The sequence below is a fragment of the Elephas maximus genome, chromosome 18, assembly GCF_024166365.1.
Source record: "Elephas maximus indicus isolate mEleMax1 chromosome 18, mEleMax1 primary haplotype, whole genome shotgun sequence".
NCBI classification, from domain to species: Eukaryota; Metazoa; Chordata; class Mammalia; order Proboscidea; family Elephantidae; genus Elephas; species Elephas maximus.
Window position 1 is genome coordinate 1,655,738 of NC_064836.1, and position 21,408 is coordinate 1,677,145.

The window sequence follows — 21,408 nt, forward strand, 5'->3', positions numbered from 1 at the left end:
ACCTTGACTCAAACAGTACCCTCAACAAGTACTTGTGTCTTAACTAGTACCCTTCCCTAGTACCCTGGCATTCACTAGTACCCCTAACTAGTGAATCTTAGCTCAACTAGTAGCCTTATCTAGTGCCCTGGCTTTCACTAGTGGCCTGAACTAATACCCTTGTGTTAATTATTACCCTTGCCATAACTAGGACCCTTAATTAGTGCCCTCATTAAGTACTCCCAGTGACTAGGTGGGGTAGGATAGGGTAGGGTAGCATACGGTGGAACAAAGAAAATAGTATAAAAAGAATAGAATGCCATACTTCAGTGTAGGTTATGGTAGTGTATCATAGGATGAAATAGGGGAAATAGAAAAAGAGAATAGAATACCACAGAATAGAAGAGAAAATAAGAGAATAGATTAGGATAGGGTAGGCTGGGTTAGGGTTCTGCAGAATAGGATAGTGTAGAATGGAGTAGAATGGTGTCGAATGGAGTCGGACAGAGATGACTAGAGTAGAAAAGAGAGGAATAGAGCTGAAGAGCACCGAATAGGGCCAAATAGGGCCGAATCGAGCCGAATCAAGGCAAATTGAGTCGAATCGAGTCAAATCGACCATATTCGAGCTGAAAGTAGCCGAATGGAGCTGAAAAGAGCCAACTAGAGACAAACAAAATGAACCGAGCTAAATCGAGATAAAACACACCTAATCACATCCTACCGCATCGAATTTCGTCGAATTCCATGAAATCCAACCAAAACCTGTCGAAACTCGTGGACTTTCAGCGAATCCCGTTGAACTGTGTCAAAGAGGGTAGAATAGTATTGAATTGAATGGAATCGAATTGAATTGAATAGATTAGAGTAGTGTAGGTTAGGGTGGGATTCAGTGGGTAAGGCACAGTCCAATTGAATAGAGCAGAACAGAAGAGAATACAAAGAGTAGAATGGAGTAGAGTTGAGCAGAGTAGAAGAGTCAGAGTCGAGTCGTGCAGAATATGGATGAAAAGATCCAATTCAAGCCGAATCGAGTCGAGTGGAGAGGAAATGAGACGAATCGCGATGAATCGAATCGATTAGAATAGATTAGAGTAGGGTAGAACAGAATAGAATAGTGTAGAATGGAGTAGACTGGTGTGGAATGGAGTCGAATGGAGCCAAATCGAGACAAATAAAGTAGAAAAGAGCTGAATAGAGCTCAATAAGTTTTAATCGAGCCTAATTATGCTGAATCGAGCAGAATTGAGGCGAACTGACCCGATTCAAGCCAAAGAGAGCTAAATGGAGCCGATTCAAGCCTAATCACATGGAATCGCGACGAAATGCATTGAATTGAATTGAATCGCATAGATTAGAGTAGAGGAGGGTAGGGTAGGAGAGGTTAGACTAGCACAGAACAGAAGGCAATAGAAAGAAAAAAATAGAATTAAGTAGAGTAGAGTAGAATAGAATAGAGTCAAATAGAGGTGAATAGACCGAATAGCCGAAAAGAGCGGAACAGAGCTGAGTACACCCGAATCGACCAAATTCGAGAGGAATCGAGACGAATCATGTCGAATCGCATTGAAATGTGTCGAATTGAATCAAATAGATTAGTGTAGGGGCAGGTAAGTTTAGGGTAGGGTACGGTAGAATGGAAGAGAACAGAAAGAATAGAGTGGAGTGGAGAGGAGTAGACTAGAGTCAAATAGAGCCGAATACTGCCGAGCAGAGCCGAATAGAGCAGAAAAGAGCCGAGTAGAACTGAATCGAGTCTAATGGAGCAGAAAGGAGCTGAATCGAGCCGATACGACCCGAATCAGTTCGAATCGCGTTCAAGTGTTTCGAATAGGATCGAACAGATTACAGTAGGGTAAGCAAGGGTAGGGTAGGGTAGAATAGAATGTAGTAGAACAGAATAGAATAGAACAGAACTGAACTGAAAGAATAGAAGAGGGTCGAATAGAGTATCAAAGACTAGAGTAGAATAGAGTCCAATATTGCCAAACAGGGCCAAATAGAGCTAAAATTAGCCGAATCGATAGAAATCAAGACGAATCACGCCGAATCCCTCGGAACGGTGCCGTATCGCGTCGAATCCCGTCGAATTGCATGGAATCCCAACAATTCAAGTCAAATCCAATCCAATCGAGTCGAATTGACTACTACTCTAATAAAACACATTTTTCGTTTAGAGTAGGGTAGAGTACAATACAATATAAGAGAGAATAGAGTAGGATGAAGTAGAATTCTGTAGAATGGAGTTGACTGGAGTCGAATGGAGTTGAAAAGAGATAATAGAGTTGAGTAGAGTCTAATAAAGTCGAGTAGAGGCTATTAGAGCCGAATAGAGCCGAATCGAAGCGATTCGAGACGAATGGGGATGAATGGAGTGGAATGGAGCCGGTTTGAGCCAATCGCATTGAAATGCATGCAACTGAATCCAGCAAAATATATTAGAGTACTTTAAGATAGAATAGATTAGACTAGAATGGAACGCGGTAGAACGGAATAGAAAGAGCACAATAGAAGGGAGTAGATAAAAGTAGAGTAGAGCAGAATAATGTAGAGGAGAGTAGAGTAGAATAGAGTCGAATCGAGCCGAATGGAGATGAAACGAGACACATGGCATGGAATCCCACCGAATCAATTACGGTAAATTAGAGTAGGGTAGAGTAGAATGGTGTGCAATGGAATTGAATGGAGTCGAATAGAGTGGAAAAGAGCCGAATAGAGCCAAATAGTGCTGAATAGGGCCGAATCGAGCTCATTTGAGCCTAATCAATCCGAATCGAGCCAAATTCAGTGAATCGAGTCTAATGGAGTCGAATCAAGCCGAATCTATGCTATTCGAGCCAAGTGGGCACGAATCGAACCGATTCGATCTGAATTGTGTCAAAATTCGTCAAATCAAATTGAATAGATTGGAGTAGGGGATGTTCGGGTATGGTAGGGTCGGGTAGACTAGAGGAGAATAGAATCAAACAGAATAGAATAGAACAGAACAATAGAGAAAGAATACAGAAAAGAGTAGACTAGAGTATAGTAGAAGGGGAATAGAGTAGAATAGAGCCAAATCGAGCTGAATCACTTCAAAATGGGTCGAATCGTATCCAATCAAATGGAGTAGAATAGATGAGAGTTGGGATAGCATAGGGTACAGAACAATAGAGTAGAATAGAACAGAACAGAACAGAAACCATACAATAGAATAGAAGAGAGTAGACGAGACTAGACTACAGAAGAGCAGACTAGAGTACAATAGAGTAGAGTAGCATAGAGTCGAATAGAGCTGAATATAGCAGGATGGGGATAAAAGGAGATGAATCGCATCAAAGAGATTAGAGTCAATTAGAGTAGGGTAGGGTAGGGTAGGGTAGAGCAGAATAGAGTCGAATTGTGTGGAATGAATAGAAAGGAGTGAAATAGAGACGAATAGAGTAGAAAAGAGTGGAATCGAGCTGAATAGGGACGACAAAGGCTGAACAGAGCCGAATCAAGTGGAAACGAGGATAATCGAGCTGAATCGAGCTAATGGTGCTGAATCGAGCCGAATCGAGCTGCTTCGAGCCTAGTCGCGTCCAATGACATCGAAATGCTTTGAATCGAATCAAATCAAATAGATTAGAAGGGTTATGGCACGGGAGTTTCTGATAGGGTGGACTAGGGTAGACGAAGGTAGACTAGAGTAGAGTAGACAAGAGAAGGCTAGAGTAGTAGCCTAGACTAGTAACCCAGCCAAGTCAGCTAGGATAGTGGCATAGATCAGTAGCCTAGACAAGTAGCCTTGAATAGTACCCTTGTCTTGACAAGTACCCTGAATGAGGACCCCAAACTAGTACCCTTGCCTTAACTAGTAGCCATAACTAGTGCCCCTGCCTTAATTAGTATGCTGAACTAGTAGCCTTGCCTTAACTAGTGCCCTGCCTTAAGGAGCAGCCCTAACAGTACCCTTGCCTTAACCAGTAGCCCTAACTAGTAGCCTTGCCTTAACTAGCAAACTGGCCTGAACGAGTAACCCTATCTTGTAAACTTACCTTAACTAGTAGCCTTGCCTGAACCGGTAAACTGCCCTTAACGAGTCACTCTAACTTGTACCCTTACCTTAACATGTACCCCTAACTAGGACCCTTCTCTTGACTAGTAGCCATTTATAGTAACCTTGACTCAAACAGTACCCTCAACAAGTACTTGTGTCTTAACTAGTACCCTTCCCTAGTACCCTGGCATTCACTAGTACCCCTAACTAGTGAATCTTAGCTCAACTAGTAGCCTTATCTAGTGCCCTGGCTTTCACTAGTGGCCTGAACTAATACCCTTGTGTTAATTATTACCCTTGCCATAACTAGGACCCTTAATTAGTGCCCTCATTAAGTACTCCCAGTGACTAGGTGGGGTAGGATAGGGTAGGGTAGCATACGGTGGAACAAAGAAAATAGTATAAAAAGAATAGAATGCCATACTTCAGTGTAGGTTATGGTAGTGTATCATAGGATGAAATAGGGGAAATAGAAAAAGAGAATAGAATACCACAGAATAGAAGAGAAAATAAGAGAATAGATTAGGATAGGGTAGGCTGGGTTAGGGTTCTGCAGAATAGGATAGTGTAGAATGGAGTAGAATGGTGTCGAATGGAGTCGGACAGAGATGACTAGAGTAGAAAAGAGAGGAATAGAGCTGAAGAGCACCGAATAGGGCCAAATAGGGCCGAATCGAGCCGAATCAAGGCAAATTGAGTCGAATCGAGTCAAATCGACCATATTCGAGCTGAAAGTAGCCGAATGGAGCTGAAAAGAGCCAACTAGAGACAAACAAAATGAACCGAGCTAAATCGAGATAAAACACACCTAATCACATCCTACCGCATCGAATTTCGTCGAATTCCATGAAATCCAACCAAAACCTGTCGAAACTCGTGGACTTTCAGCGAATCCCGTTGAACTGTGTCAAAGAGGGTAGAATAGTATTGAATTGAATGGAATCGAATTGAATTGAATAGATTAGAGTAGTGTAGGTTAGGGTGGGATTCAGTGGGTAAGGCACAGTCCAATTGAATAGAGCAGAACAGAAGAGAATACAAAGAGTAGAATGGAGTAGAGTTGAGCAGAGTAGAAGAGTCAGAGTCGAGTCGTGCAGAATATGGATGAAAAGATCCAATTCAAGCCGAATCGAGTCGAGTGGAGAGGAAATGAGACGAATCGCGATGAATCGAATCGATTAGAATAGATTAGAGTAGGGTAGAACAGAATAGAATAGTGTAGAATGGAGTAGACTGGTGTGGAATGGAGTCGAATGGAGCCAAATCGAGACAAATAAAGTAGAAAAGAGCTGAATAGAGCTCAATAAGTTTTAATCGAGCCTAATTATGCTGAATCGAGCAGAATTGAGGCGAACTGACCCGATTCAAGCCAAAGAGAGCTAAATGGAGCCGATTCAAGCCTAATCACATGGAATCGCGACGAAATGCATTGAATTGAATTGAATCGCATAGATTAGAGTAGAGGAGGGTAGGGTAGGAGAGGTTAGACTAGCACAGAACAGAAGGCAATAGAAAGAAAAAAATAGAATTAAGTAGAGTAGAGTAGAATAGAATAGAGTCAAATAGAGGTGAATAGACCGAATAGCCGAAAAGAGCGGAACAGAGCTGAGTACACCCGAATCGACCAAATTCGAGAGGAATCGAGACGAATCATGTCGAATCGCATTGAAATGTGTCGAATTGAATCAAATAGATTAGTGTAGGGGCAGGTAAGTTTAGGGTAGGGTACGGTAGAATGGAAGAGGACAGAAAGAATAGAGTGGAGTGGAGAGGAGTAGACTAGAGTCAAATAGAGCCGAATACTGCCGAGCAGAGCCGAATAGAGCAGAAAAGAGCCGAGTAGAACTGAATCGAGTCTAATGGAGCAGAAAGGAGCTGAATCGAGCCGATACGACCCGAATCAGTTCGAATCGCGTTCAAGTGTTTCGAATAGGATCGAACAGATTACAGTAGGGTAAGCAAGGGTAGGGTAGGGTAGAATAGAATGTAGTAGAACAGAATAGAATAGAACAGAACTGAACTGAAAGAATAGAAGAGGGTCGAATAGAGTATCAAAGACTAGAGTAGAATAGAGTCCAATATTGCCAAACAGGGCCAAATAGAGCTAAAATTAGCCGAATCGATAGAAATCAAGACGAATCACGCCGAATCCCTCGGAACGGTGCCGTATCGCGTCGAATCCCGTCGAATTGCATGGAATCCCAACAATTCAAGTCAAATCCAATCCAATCGAGTCGAATTGACTACTACTCTAATAAAACACATTTTTCGTTTAGAGTAGGGTAGAGTACAATACAATATAAGAGAGAATAGAGTAGGATGAAGTAGAATTCTGTAGAATGGAGTTGACTGGAGTCGAATGGAGTTGAAAAGAGATAATAGAGTTGAGTAGAGTCTAATAAAGTCGAGTAGAGGCTATTAGAGCCGAATAGAGCCGAATCGAAGCGATTCGAGACGAATGGGGATGAATGGAGTGGAATGGAGCCGGTTTGAGCCAATCGCATTGAAATGCATGCAACTGAATCCAGCAAAATATATTAGAGTACTTTAAGATAGAATAGATTAGACTAGAATGGAACGCGGTAGAACGGAATAGAAAGAGCACAATAGAAGGGAGTAGATAAAAGTAGAGTAGAGCAGAATAATGTAGAGGAGAGTAGAGTAGAATAGAGTCGAATCGAGCCGAATGGAGATGAAACGAGACACATGGCATGGAATCCCACCGAATCAATTACGGTAAATTAGAGTAGGGTAGAGTAGAATGGTGTGCAATGGAATTGAATGGAGTCGAATAGAGTGGAAAAGAGCCGAATAGAGCCAAATAGTGCTGAATAGGGCCGAATCGAGCTCATTTGAGCCTAATCAATCCGAATCGAGCCAAATTCAGTGAATCGAGTCTAATGGAGTCGAATCAAGCCGAATCTATGCTATTCGAGCCAAGTGGGCACGAATCGAACCGATTCGATCTGAATTGTGTCAAAATTCGTCAAATCAAATTGAATAGATTGGAGTAGGGGATGTTCGGGTATGGTAGGGTCGGGTAGACTAGAGGAGAATAGAATCAAACAGAATAGAATAGAACAGAACAATAGAGAAAGAATACAGAAAAGAGTAGACTAGAGTATAGTAGAAGGGGAATAGAGTAGAATAGAGCCAAATCGAGCTGAATCACTTCAAAATGGGTCGAATCGTATCCAATCAAATGGAGTAGAATAGATGAGAGTTGGGATAGCATAGGGTACAGAACAATAGAGTAGAATAGAACAGAACAGAACAGAAACCATACAATAGAATAGAAGAGAGTAGACGAGACTAGACTACAGAAGAGCAGACTAGAGTACAATAGAGTAGAGTAGCATAGAGTCGAATAGAGCTGAATATAGCAGGATGGGGATAAAAGGAGATGAATCGCATCAAAGAGATTAGAGTCAATTAGAGTAGGGTAGGGTAGGGTAGGGTAGAGCAGAATAGAGTCGAATTGTGTGGAATGAATAGAAAGGAGTGAAATAGAGACGAATAGAGTAGAAAAGAGTGGAATCGAGCTGAATAGGGACGACAAAGGCTGAACAGAGCCGAATCAAGTGGAAACGAGGATAATCGAGCTGAATCGAGCTAATGGTGCTGAATCGAGCCGAATCGAGCTGCTTCGAGCCTAGTCGCGTCCAATGACATCGAAATGCTTTGAATCGAATCAAATCAAATAGATTAGAAGGGTTATGGCACGGGAGTTTCTGATAGGGTGGACTAGGGTAGACGAAGGTAGACTAGAGTAGAGTAGACAAGAGAAGGCTAGAGTAGTAGCCTAGACTAGTAACCCAGCCAAGTCAGCTAGGATAGTGGCATAGATCAGTAGCCTAGACAAGTAGCCTTGAATAGTACCCTTGTCTTGACAAGTACCCTGAATGAGGACCCCAAACTAGTACCCTTGCCTTAACTAGTAGCCATAACTAGTGCCCCTGCCTTAATTAGTATGCTGAACTAGTAGCCTTGCCTTAACTAGTGCCCTGCCTTAAGGAGCAGCCCTAACAGTACCCTTGCCTTAACCAGTAGCCCTAACTAGTAGCCTTGCCTTAACTAGCAAACTGGCCTGAACGAGTAACCCTATCTTGTAAACTTACCTTAACTAGTAGCCTTGCCTGAACCGGTAAACTGCCCTTAACGAGTCACTCTAACTTGTACCCTTACCTTAACATGTACCCCTAACTAGGACCCTTCTCTTGACTAGTAGCCATTTATAGTAACCTTGACTCAAACAGTACCCTCAACAAGTACTTGTGTCTTAACTAGTACCCTTCCCTAGTACCCTGGCATTCACTAGTACCCCTAACTAGTGAATCTTAGCTCAACTAGTAGCCTTATCTAGTGCCCTGGCTTTCACTAGTGGCCTGAACTAATACCCTTGTGTTAATTATTACCCTTGCCATAACTAGGACCCTTAATTAGTGCCCTCATTAAGTACTCCCAGTGACTAGGTGGGGTAGGATAGGGTAGGGTAGCATACGGTGGAACAAAGAAAATAGTATAAAAAGAATAGAATGCCATACTTCAGTGTAGGTTATGGTAGTGTATCATAGGATGAAATAGGGGAAATAGAAAAAGAGAATAGAATACCACAGAATAGAAGAGAAAATAAGAGAATAGATTAGGATAGGGTAGGCTGGGTTAGGGTTCTGCAGAATAGGATAGTGTAGAATGGAGTAGAATGGTGTCGAATGGAGTCGGACAGAGATGACTAGAGTAGAAAAGAGAGGAATAGAGCTGAAGAGCACCGAATAGGGCCAAATAGGGCCGAATCGAGCCGAATCAAGGCAAATTGAGTCGAATCGAGTCAAATCGACCATATTCGAGCTGAAAGTAGCCGAATGGAGCTGAAAAGAGCCAACTAGAGACAAACAAAATGAACCGAGCTAAATCGAGATAAAACACACCTAATCACATCCTACCGCATCGAATTTCGTCGAATTCCATGAAATCCAACCAAAACCTGTCGAAACTCGTGGACTTTCAGCGAATCCCGTTGAACTGTGTCAAAGAGGGTAGAATAGTATTGAATTGAATGGAATCGAATTGAATTGAATAGATTAGAGTAGTGTAGGTTAGGGTGGGATTCAGTGGGTAAGGCACAGTCCAATTGAATAGAGCAGAACAGAAGAGAATACAAAGAGTAGAATGGAGTAGAGTTGAGCAGAGTAGAAGAGTCAGAGTCGAGTCGTGCAGAATATGGATGAAAAGATCCAATTCAAGCCGAATCGAGTCGAGTGGAGAGGAAATGAGACGAATCGCGATGAATCGAATCGATTAGAATAGATTAGAGTAGGGTAGAACAGAATAGAATAGTGTAGAATGGAGTAGACTGGTGTGGAATGGAGTCGAATGGAGCCAAATCGAGACAAATAAAGTAGAAAAGAGCTGAATAGAGCTCAATAAGTTTTAATCGAGCCTAATTATGCTGAATCGAGCAGAATTGAGGCGAACTGACCCGATTCAAGCCAAAGACAGCTAAATGGAGCCGATTCAAGCCTAATCACATGGCATCGCGACGAAATGCATTGAATTGAATTGAATCGCATAGATTAGAGTAGAGGAGGGTAGGGTAGGAGAGGTTAGACTAGCACAGAACAGAAGGCAACAGAAAGAAAAAAATAGAATTAAGTAGAGTAGAGTAGAATAGAATAGAGTCAAATAGAGGTGAATAGACCGAATAGCCGAAAAGAGCGGAACAGAGCTGAGTACACCCGAATCGACCAAATTCGAGAGGAATCGAGACGAATCATGTCGAATCGCATTGAAATGTGTCGAATTGAATCAAATAGATTAGTGTAGGGGCAGGTAAGTTTAGGGTAGGGTACGGTAGAATGGAAGAGAACAGAAAGAATAGAGTGGAGTGGAGAGGAGTAGACTAGAGTCAAATAGAGCCGAATACTGCCGAGCAGAGCCGAATAGAGCAGAAAAGAACCGAGTAGAACTGAATCGAGTCTAATGGAGCAGAAAGGAGCTGAATCGAGCCGATACGACCCGAATCAGTTCGAATCACGTTCAAGTGTTTCGAATAGGATCGAACAGATTACAGTAGGGTAAGCAAGGGTAGGGTAGGGTAGAATAGAATGTAGTAGAACAGAATAGAATAGAACAGAACTGAACTGAAAGAATAGAAGAGGGTCGAATAGAGTATCAAAGACTAGAGTAGAATAGAGTCCAATATTGCCAAACAGGGCCAAATAGAGCTAAAATTAGCCGAATCGATAGAAATCAAGACGAATCACGCCGAATCCCTCGGAACGGTGCCGTATCGCGTCGAATCCCGTCGAATTGCATGGAATCCCAACAATTCAAGTCAAATCCAATCCAATCGAGTCGAATTGACTACTACTCTAATAAAACACATTTTTCGTTTAGAGTAGGGTAGAGTACAATACAATATAAGAGAGAATAGAGTAGGATGAAGTAGAATTCTGTAGAATGGAGTTGACTGGAGTCGAATGGAGTTGAAAAGAGATAATAGAGTTGAGTAGAGTCTAATAAAGTCGAGTAGAGGCTATTAGAGCCGAATAGAGCCGAATCGAAGCGATTCGAGACGAATGGGGATGAATGGAGTGGAATGGAGCCGGTTTGAGCCAATCGCATTGAAATGCATGCAACTGAATCCAGCAAAATATATTAGAGTACTTTATGATAGAATAGATTAGACTAGAATTGAACACGGTAGAACGGAATAGAAAGAACACAATAGAATGGAGTAGATAAAAGTAGAGTAGAGCAGAATAATGTAGAGGAGAGTAGAGTAGAATAGAGTCGAATCGAGCCGAATGGAGATGAAACGAGACACATGGCATGGAATCCCACCGAATCAATTACGGTAAATTAGAGTAGGGTAGAGTAGAATGGTGTGCAATGGAATTGAATGGAGTCGAATAGAGTGGAAAAGAGCCGAATAGAGCCAAATAGTGCTGAATAGGGCCGAATCGAGCTCATTTGAGCCTAATCAATCCGAATCGAGCCAAATTCAGTGAATCGAGTCTAATGGAGTCGAATCAAGCCGAATCTATGCTATTCGAGACAAGTGGGCCCGAATCGAACCGATTCGATCTGAATTGTGTCAAAATTCGTCAAATCAAATTGAATAGATTGGAGTAGGGGATGTTCGGGTATGGTAGGGTCGGGTAGACTAGAGGAGAATAGAATCAAACAGAATAGAATAGAACAGAACAATAGAGAAAGAATACAGAAAAGAGTAGACTAGAGTATAGTAGAAGGGGAATAGAGTAGAATAGAGCCAAATCGAGCTGAATCACTTCAAAATGGGTCGAATCGTATCCAATCAAATGGAGTAGAATAGATGAGAGTTGGGATAGCATAGGGTACAGAACAATAGAGTAGAATAGAACAGAACAGAACAGAAACCATACAATAGAATAGAAGAGAGTAGACGAGACTAGACTACAGAAGAGCAGACTAGAGTACAATAGAGTAGAGTAGCATAGAGTCGAATAGAGCTGAATATAGCAGGATGGGGATAAAAGGAGATGAATCGCATCAAAGAGATTAGAGTCAATTAGAGTAGGGTAGGGTAGGGTAGGGTAGAGCAGAATAGAGTCGAATTGTGTGGAATGAATAGAAAGGAGTGAAATAGAGACGAATAGAGTAGAAAAGAGTGGAATCGAGCTGAATAGGGACGACAAAGGCTGAACAGAGCCGAATCAAGTGGAAACGAGGATAATCGAGCTGAATCGAGCTAATGGTGCTGAATCGAGCCGAATCGAGCTGCTTCGAGCCTAGTCGCGTCCAATGACATCGAAATGCTTTGAATCGAATCAAATCAAATAGATTAGAAGGGTTATGGCACGGGAGTTTCTGATAGGGTGGACTAGGGTAGACGAAGGTAGACTAGAGTAGAGTAGACAAGAGAAGGCTAGAGTAGTAGCCTAGACTAGTAACCCAGCCAAGTCAGCTAGGATAGTGGCATAGATCAGTAGCCTAGACAAGTAGCCTTGAATAGTACCCTTGTCTTGACAAGTACCCTGAATGAGGACCCCAAACTAGTACCCTTGCCTTAACTAGTAGCCATAACTAGTGCCCCTGCCTTAATTAGTATGCTGAACTAGTAGCCTTGCCTTAACTAGTGCCCTGCCTTAAGGAGCAGCCCTAACAGTACCCTTGCCTTAACCAGTAGCCCTAACTAGTAGCCTTGCCTTAACTAGCAAACTGGCCTGAACGAGTAACCCTATCTTGTAAACTTACCTTACCTAGTAGCCTTGCCTGAACCGGTAAACTGCCCTTAACGAGTCACTCTAACTTGTACCCTTACCTTAACATGTACCCCTAACTAGGACCCTTCTCTTGACTAGTAGCCATTTATAGTAACCTTGACTCAAACAGTACCCTCAACAAGTACTTGTGTCTTAACTAGTACCCTTCCCTAGTACCCTGGCATTCACTAGTACCCCTAACTAGTGAATCTTAGCTCAACTAGTAGCCTTATCTAGTGCCCTGGCTTTCACTAGTGGCCTGAACTAATACCCTTGTGTTAATTATTACCCTTGCCATAACTAGGACCCTTAATTAGTGCCCTCATTAAGTACTCCCAGTGACTAGGTGGGGTAGGATAGGGTAGGGTAGCATACGGTGGAACAAAGAAAATAGTATAAAAAGAATAGAATGCCATACTTCAGTGTAGGTTATGGTAGTGTATCATAGGATGAAATAGGGGAAATAGAAAAAGAGAATAGAATACCACAGAATAGAAGAGAAAATAAGAGAATAGATTAGGATAGGGTAGGCTGGGTTAGGGTTCTGCAGAATAGGATAGTGTAGAATGGAGTAGAATGGTGTCGAATGGAGTCGGACAGAGATGACTAGAGTAGAAAAGAGAGGAATAGAGCTGAAGAGCACCGAATAGGGCCAAATAGGGCCGAATCGAGCCGAATCAAGGCAAATTGAGTCGAATCGATTCAAATCGACCATATTCGAGCTGAAAGTAGCCGAATGGAGCTGAAAAGAGCCAACTAGAGACAAACAAAATGAACCGAGCTAAATCGAGATAAAACACACCTAATCACATCCTACCGCATCGAATTTCGTCGAATTCCATGAAATCCAACCAAAACCTGTCGAAACTCGTGGACTTTCAGCGAATCCCGTTGAACTGTGTCAAAGAGGGTAGAATAGTATTGAATTGAATGGAATCGAATTGAATTGAATAGATTAGAGTAGTGTAGGTTAGGGTGGGATTCAGTGGGTAAGGCACAGTCCAATTGAATAGAGCAGAACAGAAGAGAATACAAAGAGTAGAATGGAGTAGAGTTGAGCAGAGTAGAAGAGTCAGAGTCGAGTCGTGCAGAATATGGATGAAAAGATCCAATTCAAGCCGAATCGAGTCGAGTGGAGAGGAAATGAGACGAATCGCGATGAATCGAATCGATTAGAATAGATTAGAGTAGGGTAGAACAGAATAGAATAGTGTAGAATGGAGTAGACTGGTGTGGAATGGAGTCGAATGGAGCCAAATCGAGACAAATAAAGTAGAAAAGAGCTGAATAGAGCTCAATAAGTTTTAATCGAGCCTAATTATGCTGAATCGAGCAGAATTGAGGCGAACTGACCCGATTCAAGCCAAAGAGAGCTAAATGGAGCCGATTCAAGCCTAATCACATGGAATCGCGACGAAATGCATTGAATTGAATTGAATCGCATAGATTAGAGTAGAGGAGGGTAGGGTAGGAGAGGTTAGACTAGCACAGAACAGAAGGCAATAGAAAGAAAAAAATAGAATTAAGTAGAGTAGAGTAGAATAGAATAGAGTCAAATAGAGGTGAATAGACCGAATAGCCGAAAAGAGCGGAACAGAGCTGAGTACACCCGAATCGACCAAATTCGAGAGGAATCGAGACGAATCATGTCGAATCGCATTGAAATGTGTCGAATTGAATCAAATAGATTAGTGTAGGGGCAGGTAAGTTTAGGGTAGGGTACGGTAGAATGGAAGAGAACAGAAAGAATAGAGTGGAGTGGAGAGGAGTAGACTAGAGTCAAATAGAGCCGAATACTGCCGAGCAGAGCCGAATAGAGCAGAAAAGAGCCGAGTAGAACTGAATCGAGTCTAATGGAGCAGAAAGGAGCTGAATCGAGCCGAGACGACCCGAATCAGTTCGAATCACGTTCAAGTGTTTCGAATAGGATCGAACAGATTACAGTAGGGTAAGCAAGGGTAGGGTAGGGTAGAATAGAATGTAGTAGAACAGAATAGAATAGAACAGAACTGAACTGAAAGAATAGAAGAGGGTCGAATAGAGTATCAAAGACTAGAGTAGAATAGAGTCCAATATTGCCAAACAGGGCCAAATAGAGCTAAAATTAGCCGAATCGATAGAAATCAAGACGAATCACGCCGAATCCCTCGGAACGGTGCCGTATCGCGTCGAATCCCGTCGAATTGCATGGAATCCCAACAATTCAAGTCAAATCCAATCCAATCGAGTCGAATTGACTACTACTCTAATAAAACACATTTTTCGTTTAGAGTAGGGTAGAGTACAATACAATATAAGAGAGAATAGAGTAGGATGAAGTAGAATTCTGTAGAATGGAGTTGACTGGAGTCGAATGGAGTTGAAAAGAGATAATAGAGTTGAGTAGAGTCTAATAAAGTCGAGTAGAGGCTATTAGAGCCGAATAGAGCCGAATCGAAGCGATTCGAGACGAATGGGGATGAATGGAGTGGAATGGAGCCGGTTTGAGCCAATCGCATTGAAATGCATGCAACTGAATCCAGCAAAATATATTAGAGTACTTTATGATAGAATAGATTAGACTAGAATTGAACACGGTAGAACGGAATAGAAAGAGCACAATAGAAGGGAGTAGATAAAAGTAGAGTAGAGCAGAATAATGTAGAGGAGAGTAGAGTAGAATAGAGTCGAATCGAGCCGAATGGAGATGAAACGAGACACATGGCATGGAATCCCACCGAATCAATTACGGTAAATTAGAGTAGGGTAGAGTAGAATGGTGTGCAATGGAATTGAATGGAGTCGAATAGAGTGGAAAAGAGCCGAATAGAGCCAAATAGTGCTGAATAGGGCCGAATCGAGCTCATTTGAGCCTAATCAATCCGAATCGAGCCAAATTCAGTGAATCGAGTCTAATGGAGTCGAATCAAGCCGAATCTATGCTATTCGAGCCAAGTGGGCACGAATCGAACCGATTCGATCTGAATTGTGTCAAAATTCGTCAAATCAAATTGAATAGATTGGAGTAGGGGATGTTCGGGTATGGTAGGGTCGGGTAGACTAGAGGAGAATAGAATCAAACAGAATAGAATAGAACAGAACAATAGAGAAAGAATACAGAAAAGAGTAGACTAGAGTATAGTAGAAGGGGAATAGAGTAGAATAGAGCCAAATCGAGCTGAATCACTTCAAAATGGGTCGAATCGTATCCAATCAAATGGAGTAGAATAGATGAGAGTTGGGATAGCATAGGGTACAGAACAATAGAGTAGAATAGAACAGAACAGAACAGAAACCATACAATAGAATAGAAGAGAGTAGACGAGACTAGACTACAGAAGAGCAGACTAGAGTACAATAGAGTAGAGTAGCATAGAGTCGAATAGAGCTGAATATAGCAGGATGGGGATAAAAGGAGATGAATCGCATCAAAGAGATTAGAGTCAATTAGAGTAGGGTAGGGTAGGGTAGGGTAGAGCAGAATAGAGTCGAATTGTGTGGAATGAATAGAAAGGAGTGAAATAGAGACGAATAGAGTAGAAAAGAGTGGAATCGAGCTGAATAGGGACGACAAAGGCTGAACAGAGCCGAATCAAGTGGAAACGAGGATAATCGAGCTGAATCGAGCTAATGGTGCTGAATCGAGCCGAATCGAGCTGCTTCGAGCCTAGTCGCGTCCAATGGCATCGAAATGCTTTGAATCGAATCAAATCAAATAGATTAGAAGGGTTATGGCACGGGAGTTTCTGATAGGGTGGACTAGGGTAGACGAAGGTAGACTAGAGTAGAGTAGACAAGAGAAGGCTAGAGTAGTAGCCTAGACTAGTAACCCAGCCAAGTCAGCTAGGATAGTGGCATAGATCAGTAGCCTAGACAAGTAGCCTTGAATAGTACCCTTGTCTTGACAAGTACCCTGAATGAGGACCCCAAACTAGTACCCTTGCCTTAACTAGTAGCCATAACTAGTGCCCCTGCCTTAATTAGTATGCTGAACTAGTAGCCTTGCCTTAACTAGTGCCCTGCCTTAAGGAGCAGCCCTAAGAGTACCCTTGCCTTAACCAGTAGCCCTAACTAGTAGCCTTGCCTTAACTAGCAAACTGGCCTGAACGAGTAACCCTATCTTGTAAACTTACCTTACCTAGTAGCCTTGCCTGAACCGGTAAACTGCCCTTAACGAGTCACTCTAACTTGTACCCTTACCTTAACATGTACCCCTAACTAGGACCCTTCTCTTGACTAGTAGCCATTTATAGTAACCTTGACTCAAACAGTACCCTCAACAAGTACTTGTGTCTTAACTAGTACCCTTCCCTAGTACCCTGGCATTCACTAGTACCCCTAACTAGTGAATCTTAGCTCAACTAGTAGCCTTATCTAGTGCCCTGGCTTTCACTAGTGGCCTGAACTAATACCCTTGTGTTAATTATTACCCTTGCCATAACTAGGACCCTTAATTAGTGCCCTCATTAAGTACTCCCAGTGACTAGGTGGGGTAGGATAGGGTAGGGTAGCATACGGTGGAACAAAGAAAATAGTATAAAAAGAATAGAATGCCATACTTCAGTGTAGGTTATGGTAGTGTATCATAGGATGAAATAGGGGAAATAGAAAAAGAGAATAGAATACCACAGAATAGAAGAGAAAATAAGAGAATAGATTAGGATAGGGTAGGCTGGGTTAGGGTTCTGCAGAATAGGATAGTGTAGAATGGAGTAGAATGGTGTCGAATGGAGTCGGACAGAGATGACTAGAGTAGAAAAGAGAGGAATAGAGCTGAAGAGCACCGAATAGGGCCAAATAGGGCCGAATCGAGCCGAATCAAGGCAAATTGAGTCGAATCGATTCAAATCGACCATATTCGAGCTGAAAGTAGCCGAATGGAGCTGAAAAGAGCCAACTAGAGACAAACAAAATGAACCGAGCTAAATCGAGATAAAACACACCTAATCACATCCTACCGCATCGAATTTCGTCGAATTCCATGAAATCCAACCAAAACCTGTCGAAACTCGTGGACTTTCAGCGAATCCCGTTGAACTGTGTCAAAGAGGGTAGAATAGTATTGAATTGAATGGAATCGAATTGAATTGAATAGATTAGAGTAGTGTAGGTTAGGGTGGGATTCAGTGGGTAAGGCACAGTCCAATTGAATAGAGCAGAACAGAAGAGAATACAAAGAGTAGAATGGAGTAGAGTTGAGCAGAGTAGAAGAGTCAGAGTCGAGTCGTGCAGAATATGGATGAAAAGATCCAATTCAAGCCGAATCGAGTCGAGTGGAGAGGAAATGAGACGAATCGCGATGAATCGAATCGATTAGAATAGATTAGAGTAGGGTAGAACAGAATAGAATAGTGTAGAATGGAGTAGACTGGTGTGGAATGGAGTCGAATGGAGCCAAATCGAGACAAATAAAGTAGAAAAGAGCTGAATAGAGCTCAATAAGTTTTAATCGAGCCTAATTATGCTGAATCGAGCAGAATTGAGGCGAACTGACCCGATTCAAGCCAAAGAGAGCTAAATGGAGCCGATTCAAGCCTAATCACATGGAATCGCGACGAAATGCATTGAATTGAATTGAATCGCATAGATTAGAGTAGAGGAGGGTAGGGTAGGAGAGGTTAGACTAGCACAGAACAGAAGGCAATAGAAAGAAAAAAATAGAATTAAGTAGAGTAGAGTAGAATAGAATAGAGTCAAATAGAGGTGAATAGACCGAATAGCCGAAAAGAGCGGAACAGAGCTGAGTACACCCGAATCGACCAAATTCGAGAGGAATCGAGACGAATCATGTCGAATCGCATTGAAATGTGTCGAATTGAATCAAATAGATTAGTGTAGGGGCAGGTAAGTTTAGGGTAGGGTACGGTAGAATGGAAGAGAACAGAAAGAATAGAGTGGAGTGGAGAGGAGTAGACTAGAGTCAAATAGAGCCGAATACTGCCGAGCAGAGCCGAAGAGAGCAGAAAAGAGCCGAGTAGAACTGAATCGAGTCTAATGGAGCAGAAAGGAGCTGAATCGAGCCGATACGACCCGAATCAGTTCGAATCACGTTCAAGTGTTTCGAATAGGATCGAACAGATTACAGTAGGGTAAGCAAGGGTAGGGTAGGGTAGAATAGAATGTAGTAGAACAGAATAGAATAGAACAGAACTGAACTGAAAGAATAGAAGAGGGTCGAATAGAGTATCAAAGACTAGAGTAGAATAGAGTCCAATATTGCCAAACAGGGCCAAATAGAGCTAAAATTAGCCGAATCGATAGAAATCAAGACGAATCACGCCGAATCCCTCGGAACGGTGCCGTATCGCGTCGAATCCCGTCGAATTGCATGGAATCCCAACAATTCAAGTCAAATCCAATCCAATCGAGTCGAATTGACTACTACTCTAATAAAACACATTTTTCGTTTAGAGTAGGGTAGAGTACAATACAATATAAGAGAGAATAGAGTAGGATGAAGTAGAATTCTGTAGAATGGAGTTGACTGGAGTCGAATGGAGTTGAAAAGAGATAATAGAGTTGAGTAGAGTCTAATAAAGTCGAGTAGAGGCTATTAGAGCCGAATAGAGCCGAATCGAAGCGATTCGAGACGAATGGGGATGAATGGAGTGGAATGGAGCCGGTTTGAGGCAATCGCATTGAAATGCATGCAACTGAATCCAGCAAAATATATTAGAGTACTTTATGATAGAATAGATTAGACTAGAATTGAACACGGTAGAACGGAATAGAAAGAGCACAATAGAAGGGAGTAGATAAAAGTAGAGTAGAGCAGAATAATGTAGAGGAGAGTAGAGTAGAATAGAGTCGAATCGAGCCGAATGGAGATGAAACGAGACACATGGCATGGAATCCCACCGAATCAATTACGGTAAATTAGAGTAGGGTAGAGTAGAATGGTGTGCAATGGAATTGAATGGAGTCGAATAGAGTGGAAAAGAGCCGAATAGAGCCAAATAGTGCTGAATAGGGCCGAATCGAGCTCATTTGAGCCTAATCAATCCGAATCGAGCCAAATTCAGTGAATCGAGTCTAATGGAGTCGAATCAAGCCGAATCTATGCTATTCGAGCCAAGTGGGCACGAATCGAACCGATTCGATCTGAATTGTGTCAAAATTCGTCAAATCAAATTGAATAGATTGGAGTAGGGGATGTTCGGGTATGGTAGGGTCGGGTAGACTAGAGGAGAATAGAATCAAACAGAATAGAATAGAACAGAACAATAGAGAAAGAATACAGAAAAGAGTAGACTAGAGTATAGTAGAAGGGGAATAGAGTAGAATAGAGCCAAATCGAGCTGAATCACTTCAAAATGGGTCGAATCGTATCCAATCAAATGGAGTAGAATAGATGAGAGTTGGGATAGCATAGGGTACAGAACAATAGAGTAGAATAGAACAGAACAGAAGAGAAACCATACAATAGAATAGAAGAGAGTAGACGAGACTAGACTACAGAAGAGCAGACTAGAGTACAATAGAGTAGAGTAGCATAGAGTCGAATAGAGCTGAATATAGCAGGATGGGGATAAAAGGAGATGAATCGCATCAAAGAGATTAGAGTCAATTAGAGTAGGGTAGGGTAGGGTAGGGTAGAGCAGAATAGAGTCGAATTGTGTGGAATGAATAGAAAGGAGTGAAATAGAGACGAATAGAGTAGAAAAGAGTGGAATCGAGCTGAATAGGGACGACAAAGGCTGAACAGAGCCGAATCAAGTGGAAACGAGGATAATCGAGCTGAATCGAGCTAATGGTGCTGAATCGAGCCGAATCGAGCTGCTTCGAGCCTAGTCGCGTCCAATGGCATCGAAATGCTTTGAATCGAATCAAATCAAATAGATTAGAAGGGTTATGGCACGGGAGTTTCTGATAGGGTGGACTAGGGTAGACGAAGGTAGACTAGAGTAGAGTAGACAAGAGAAGGCTAGAGTAGTAGCCTAGACTAGTAACCCAGCCAAGTCAGCTAGGATAGTGGCATAGATCAGTAGCCTAGACAAGTAGCCTTGAATAGTACCCTTGTCTTGACAAGTACCCTGAATGAGGACCCCAAACTAGTACCCTTGCCTTAACTAGTAGCCATAACTAGTGCCCCTGCCTTAATTAGTATGCTGAACTAGTAGCCTTGCCTTAACTAGTGCCCTGCCTTAAGGAGCAGCCCTAAGAGTACCCTTGCCTTAACCAGTAGCCCTAACTAGTAGCCTTGCCTTAACTAGCAAACTGGCCTGAACGAGTAACCCTATCTTGTAAACTTACCTTACCTAGTAGCCTTGCCTGAACCGGTAAACTGCCCTTAACGAGTCACTCTAACTTGTACCCTTACCTTAACATGTACCCCTAACTAGGACCCTTCTCTTGACTAGTAGCCATTTATAGTAACCTTGACTCAAACAGTACCCTCAACAAGTACTTGTGTCTTAACTAGTACCCTTCCCTAGTACCCTGGCATTCACTAGTACCCCTAACTAGTGAATCTTAGCTCAACTAGTAGCCTTATCTAGTGCCCTGGCTTTCACTAGTGGCCTGAACTAATACCCTTGTGTTAATTATTACCCTTGCCATAACTAGGACCCTTAATTAGTGCCCTCATTAAGTACTCCCAGTGACTAGGTGGGGTAGGATAGGGTAGGGTAGCATACGGTGGAACAAAGAAAATAGTATAAAAAGAATAGAATGCCATACTTCAGTGTAGGTTATGGTAGTGTATCATAGGATGAAATAGGGGAAATAGAAAAAGAGAATAGAATACCACAGAATAGAAGAGAAAATAAGAGAATAGATTAGGATAGGGTAGGCTGGGTTAGGGTTCTGCAGAATAGGATAGTGTAGAATGGAGTAGAATGGTGTCGAATGGAGTCGGACAGAGATGACTAGAGTAGAAAAGAGAGGAATAGAGCTGAAGAGCACCGAATAGGGCCAAATAGGGCCGAATCGAGCCGAATCAAGGCAAATTGAGTCGAATCGAGTCAAATCGACCATATTCGAGCTGAAAGTAGCCGAATGGAGCTGAAAAGAGCCAACTAGAGACAAACAAAATGAACCGAGCTAAATCGAGATAAAACACACCTAATCACATCCTACCGCATCGAATTTCGTCGAATTCCATGAAATCCAACCAAAACCTGTCGAAACTCGTGGACTTTCAGCGAATCCCGTTGAACTGTGTCAAAGAGGGTAGAATAGTAT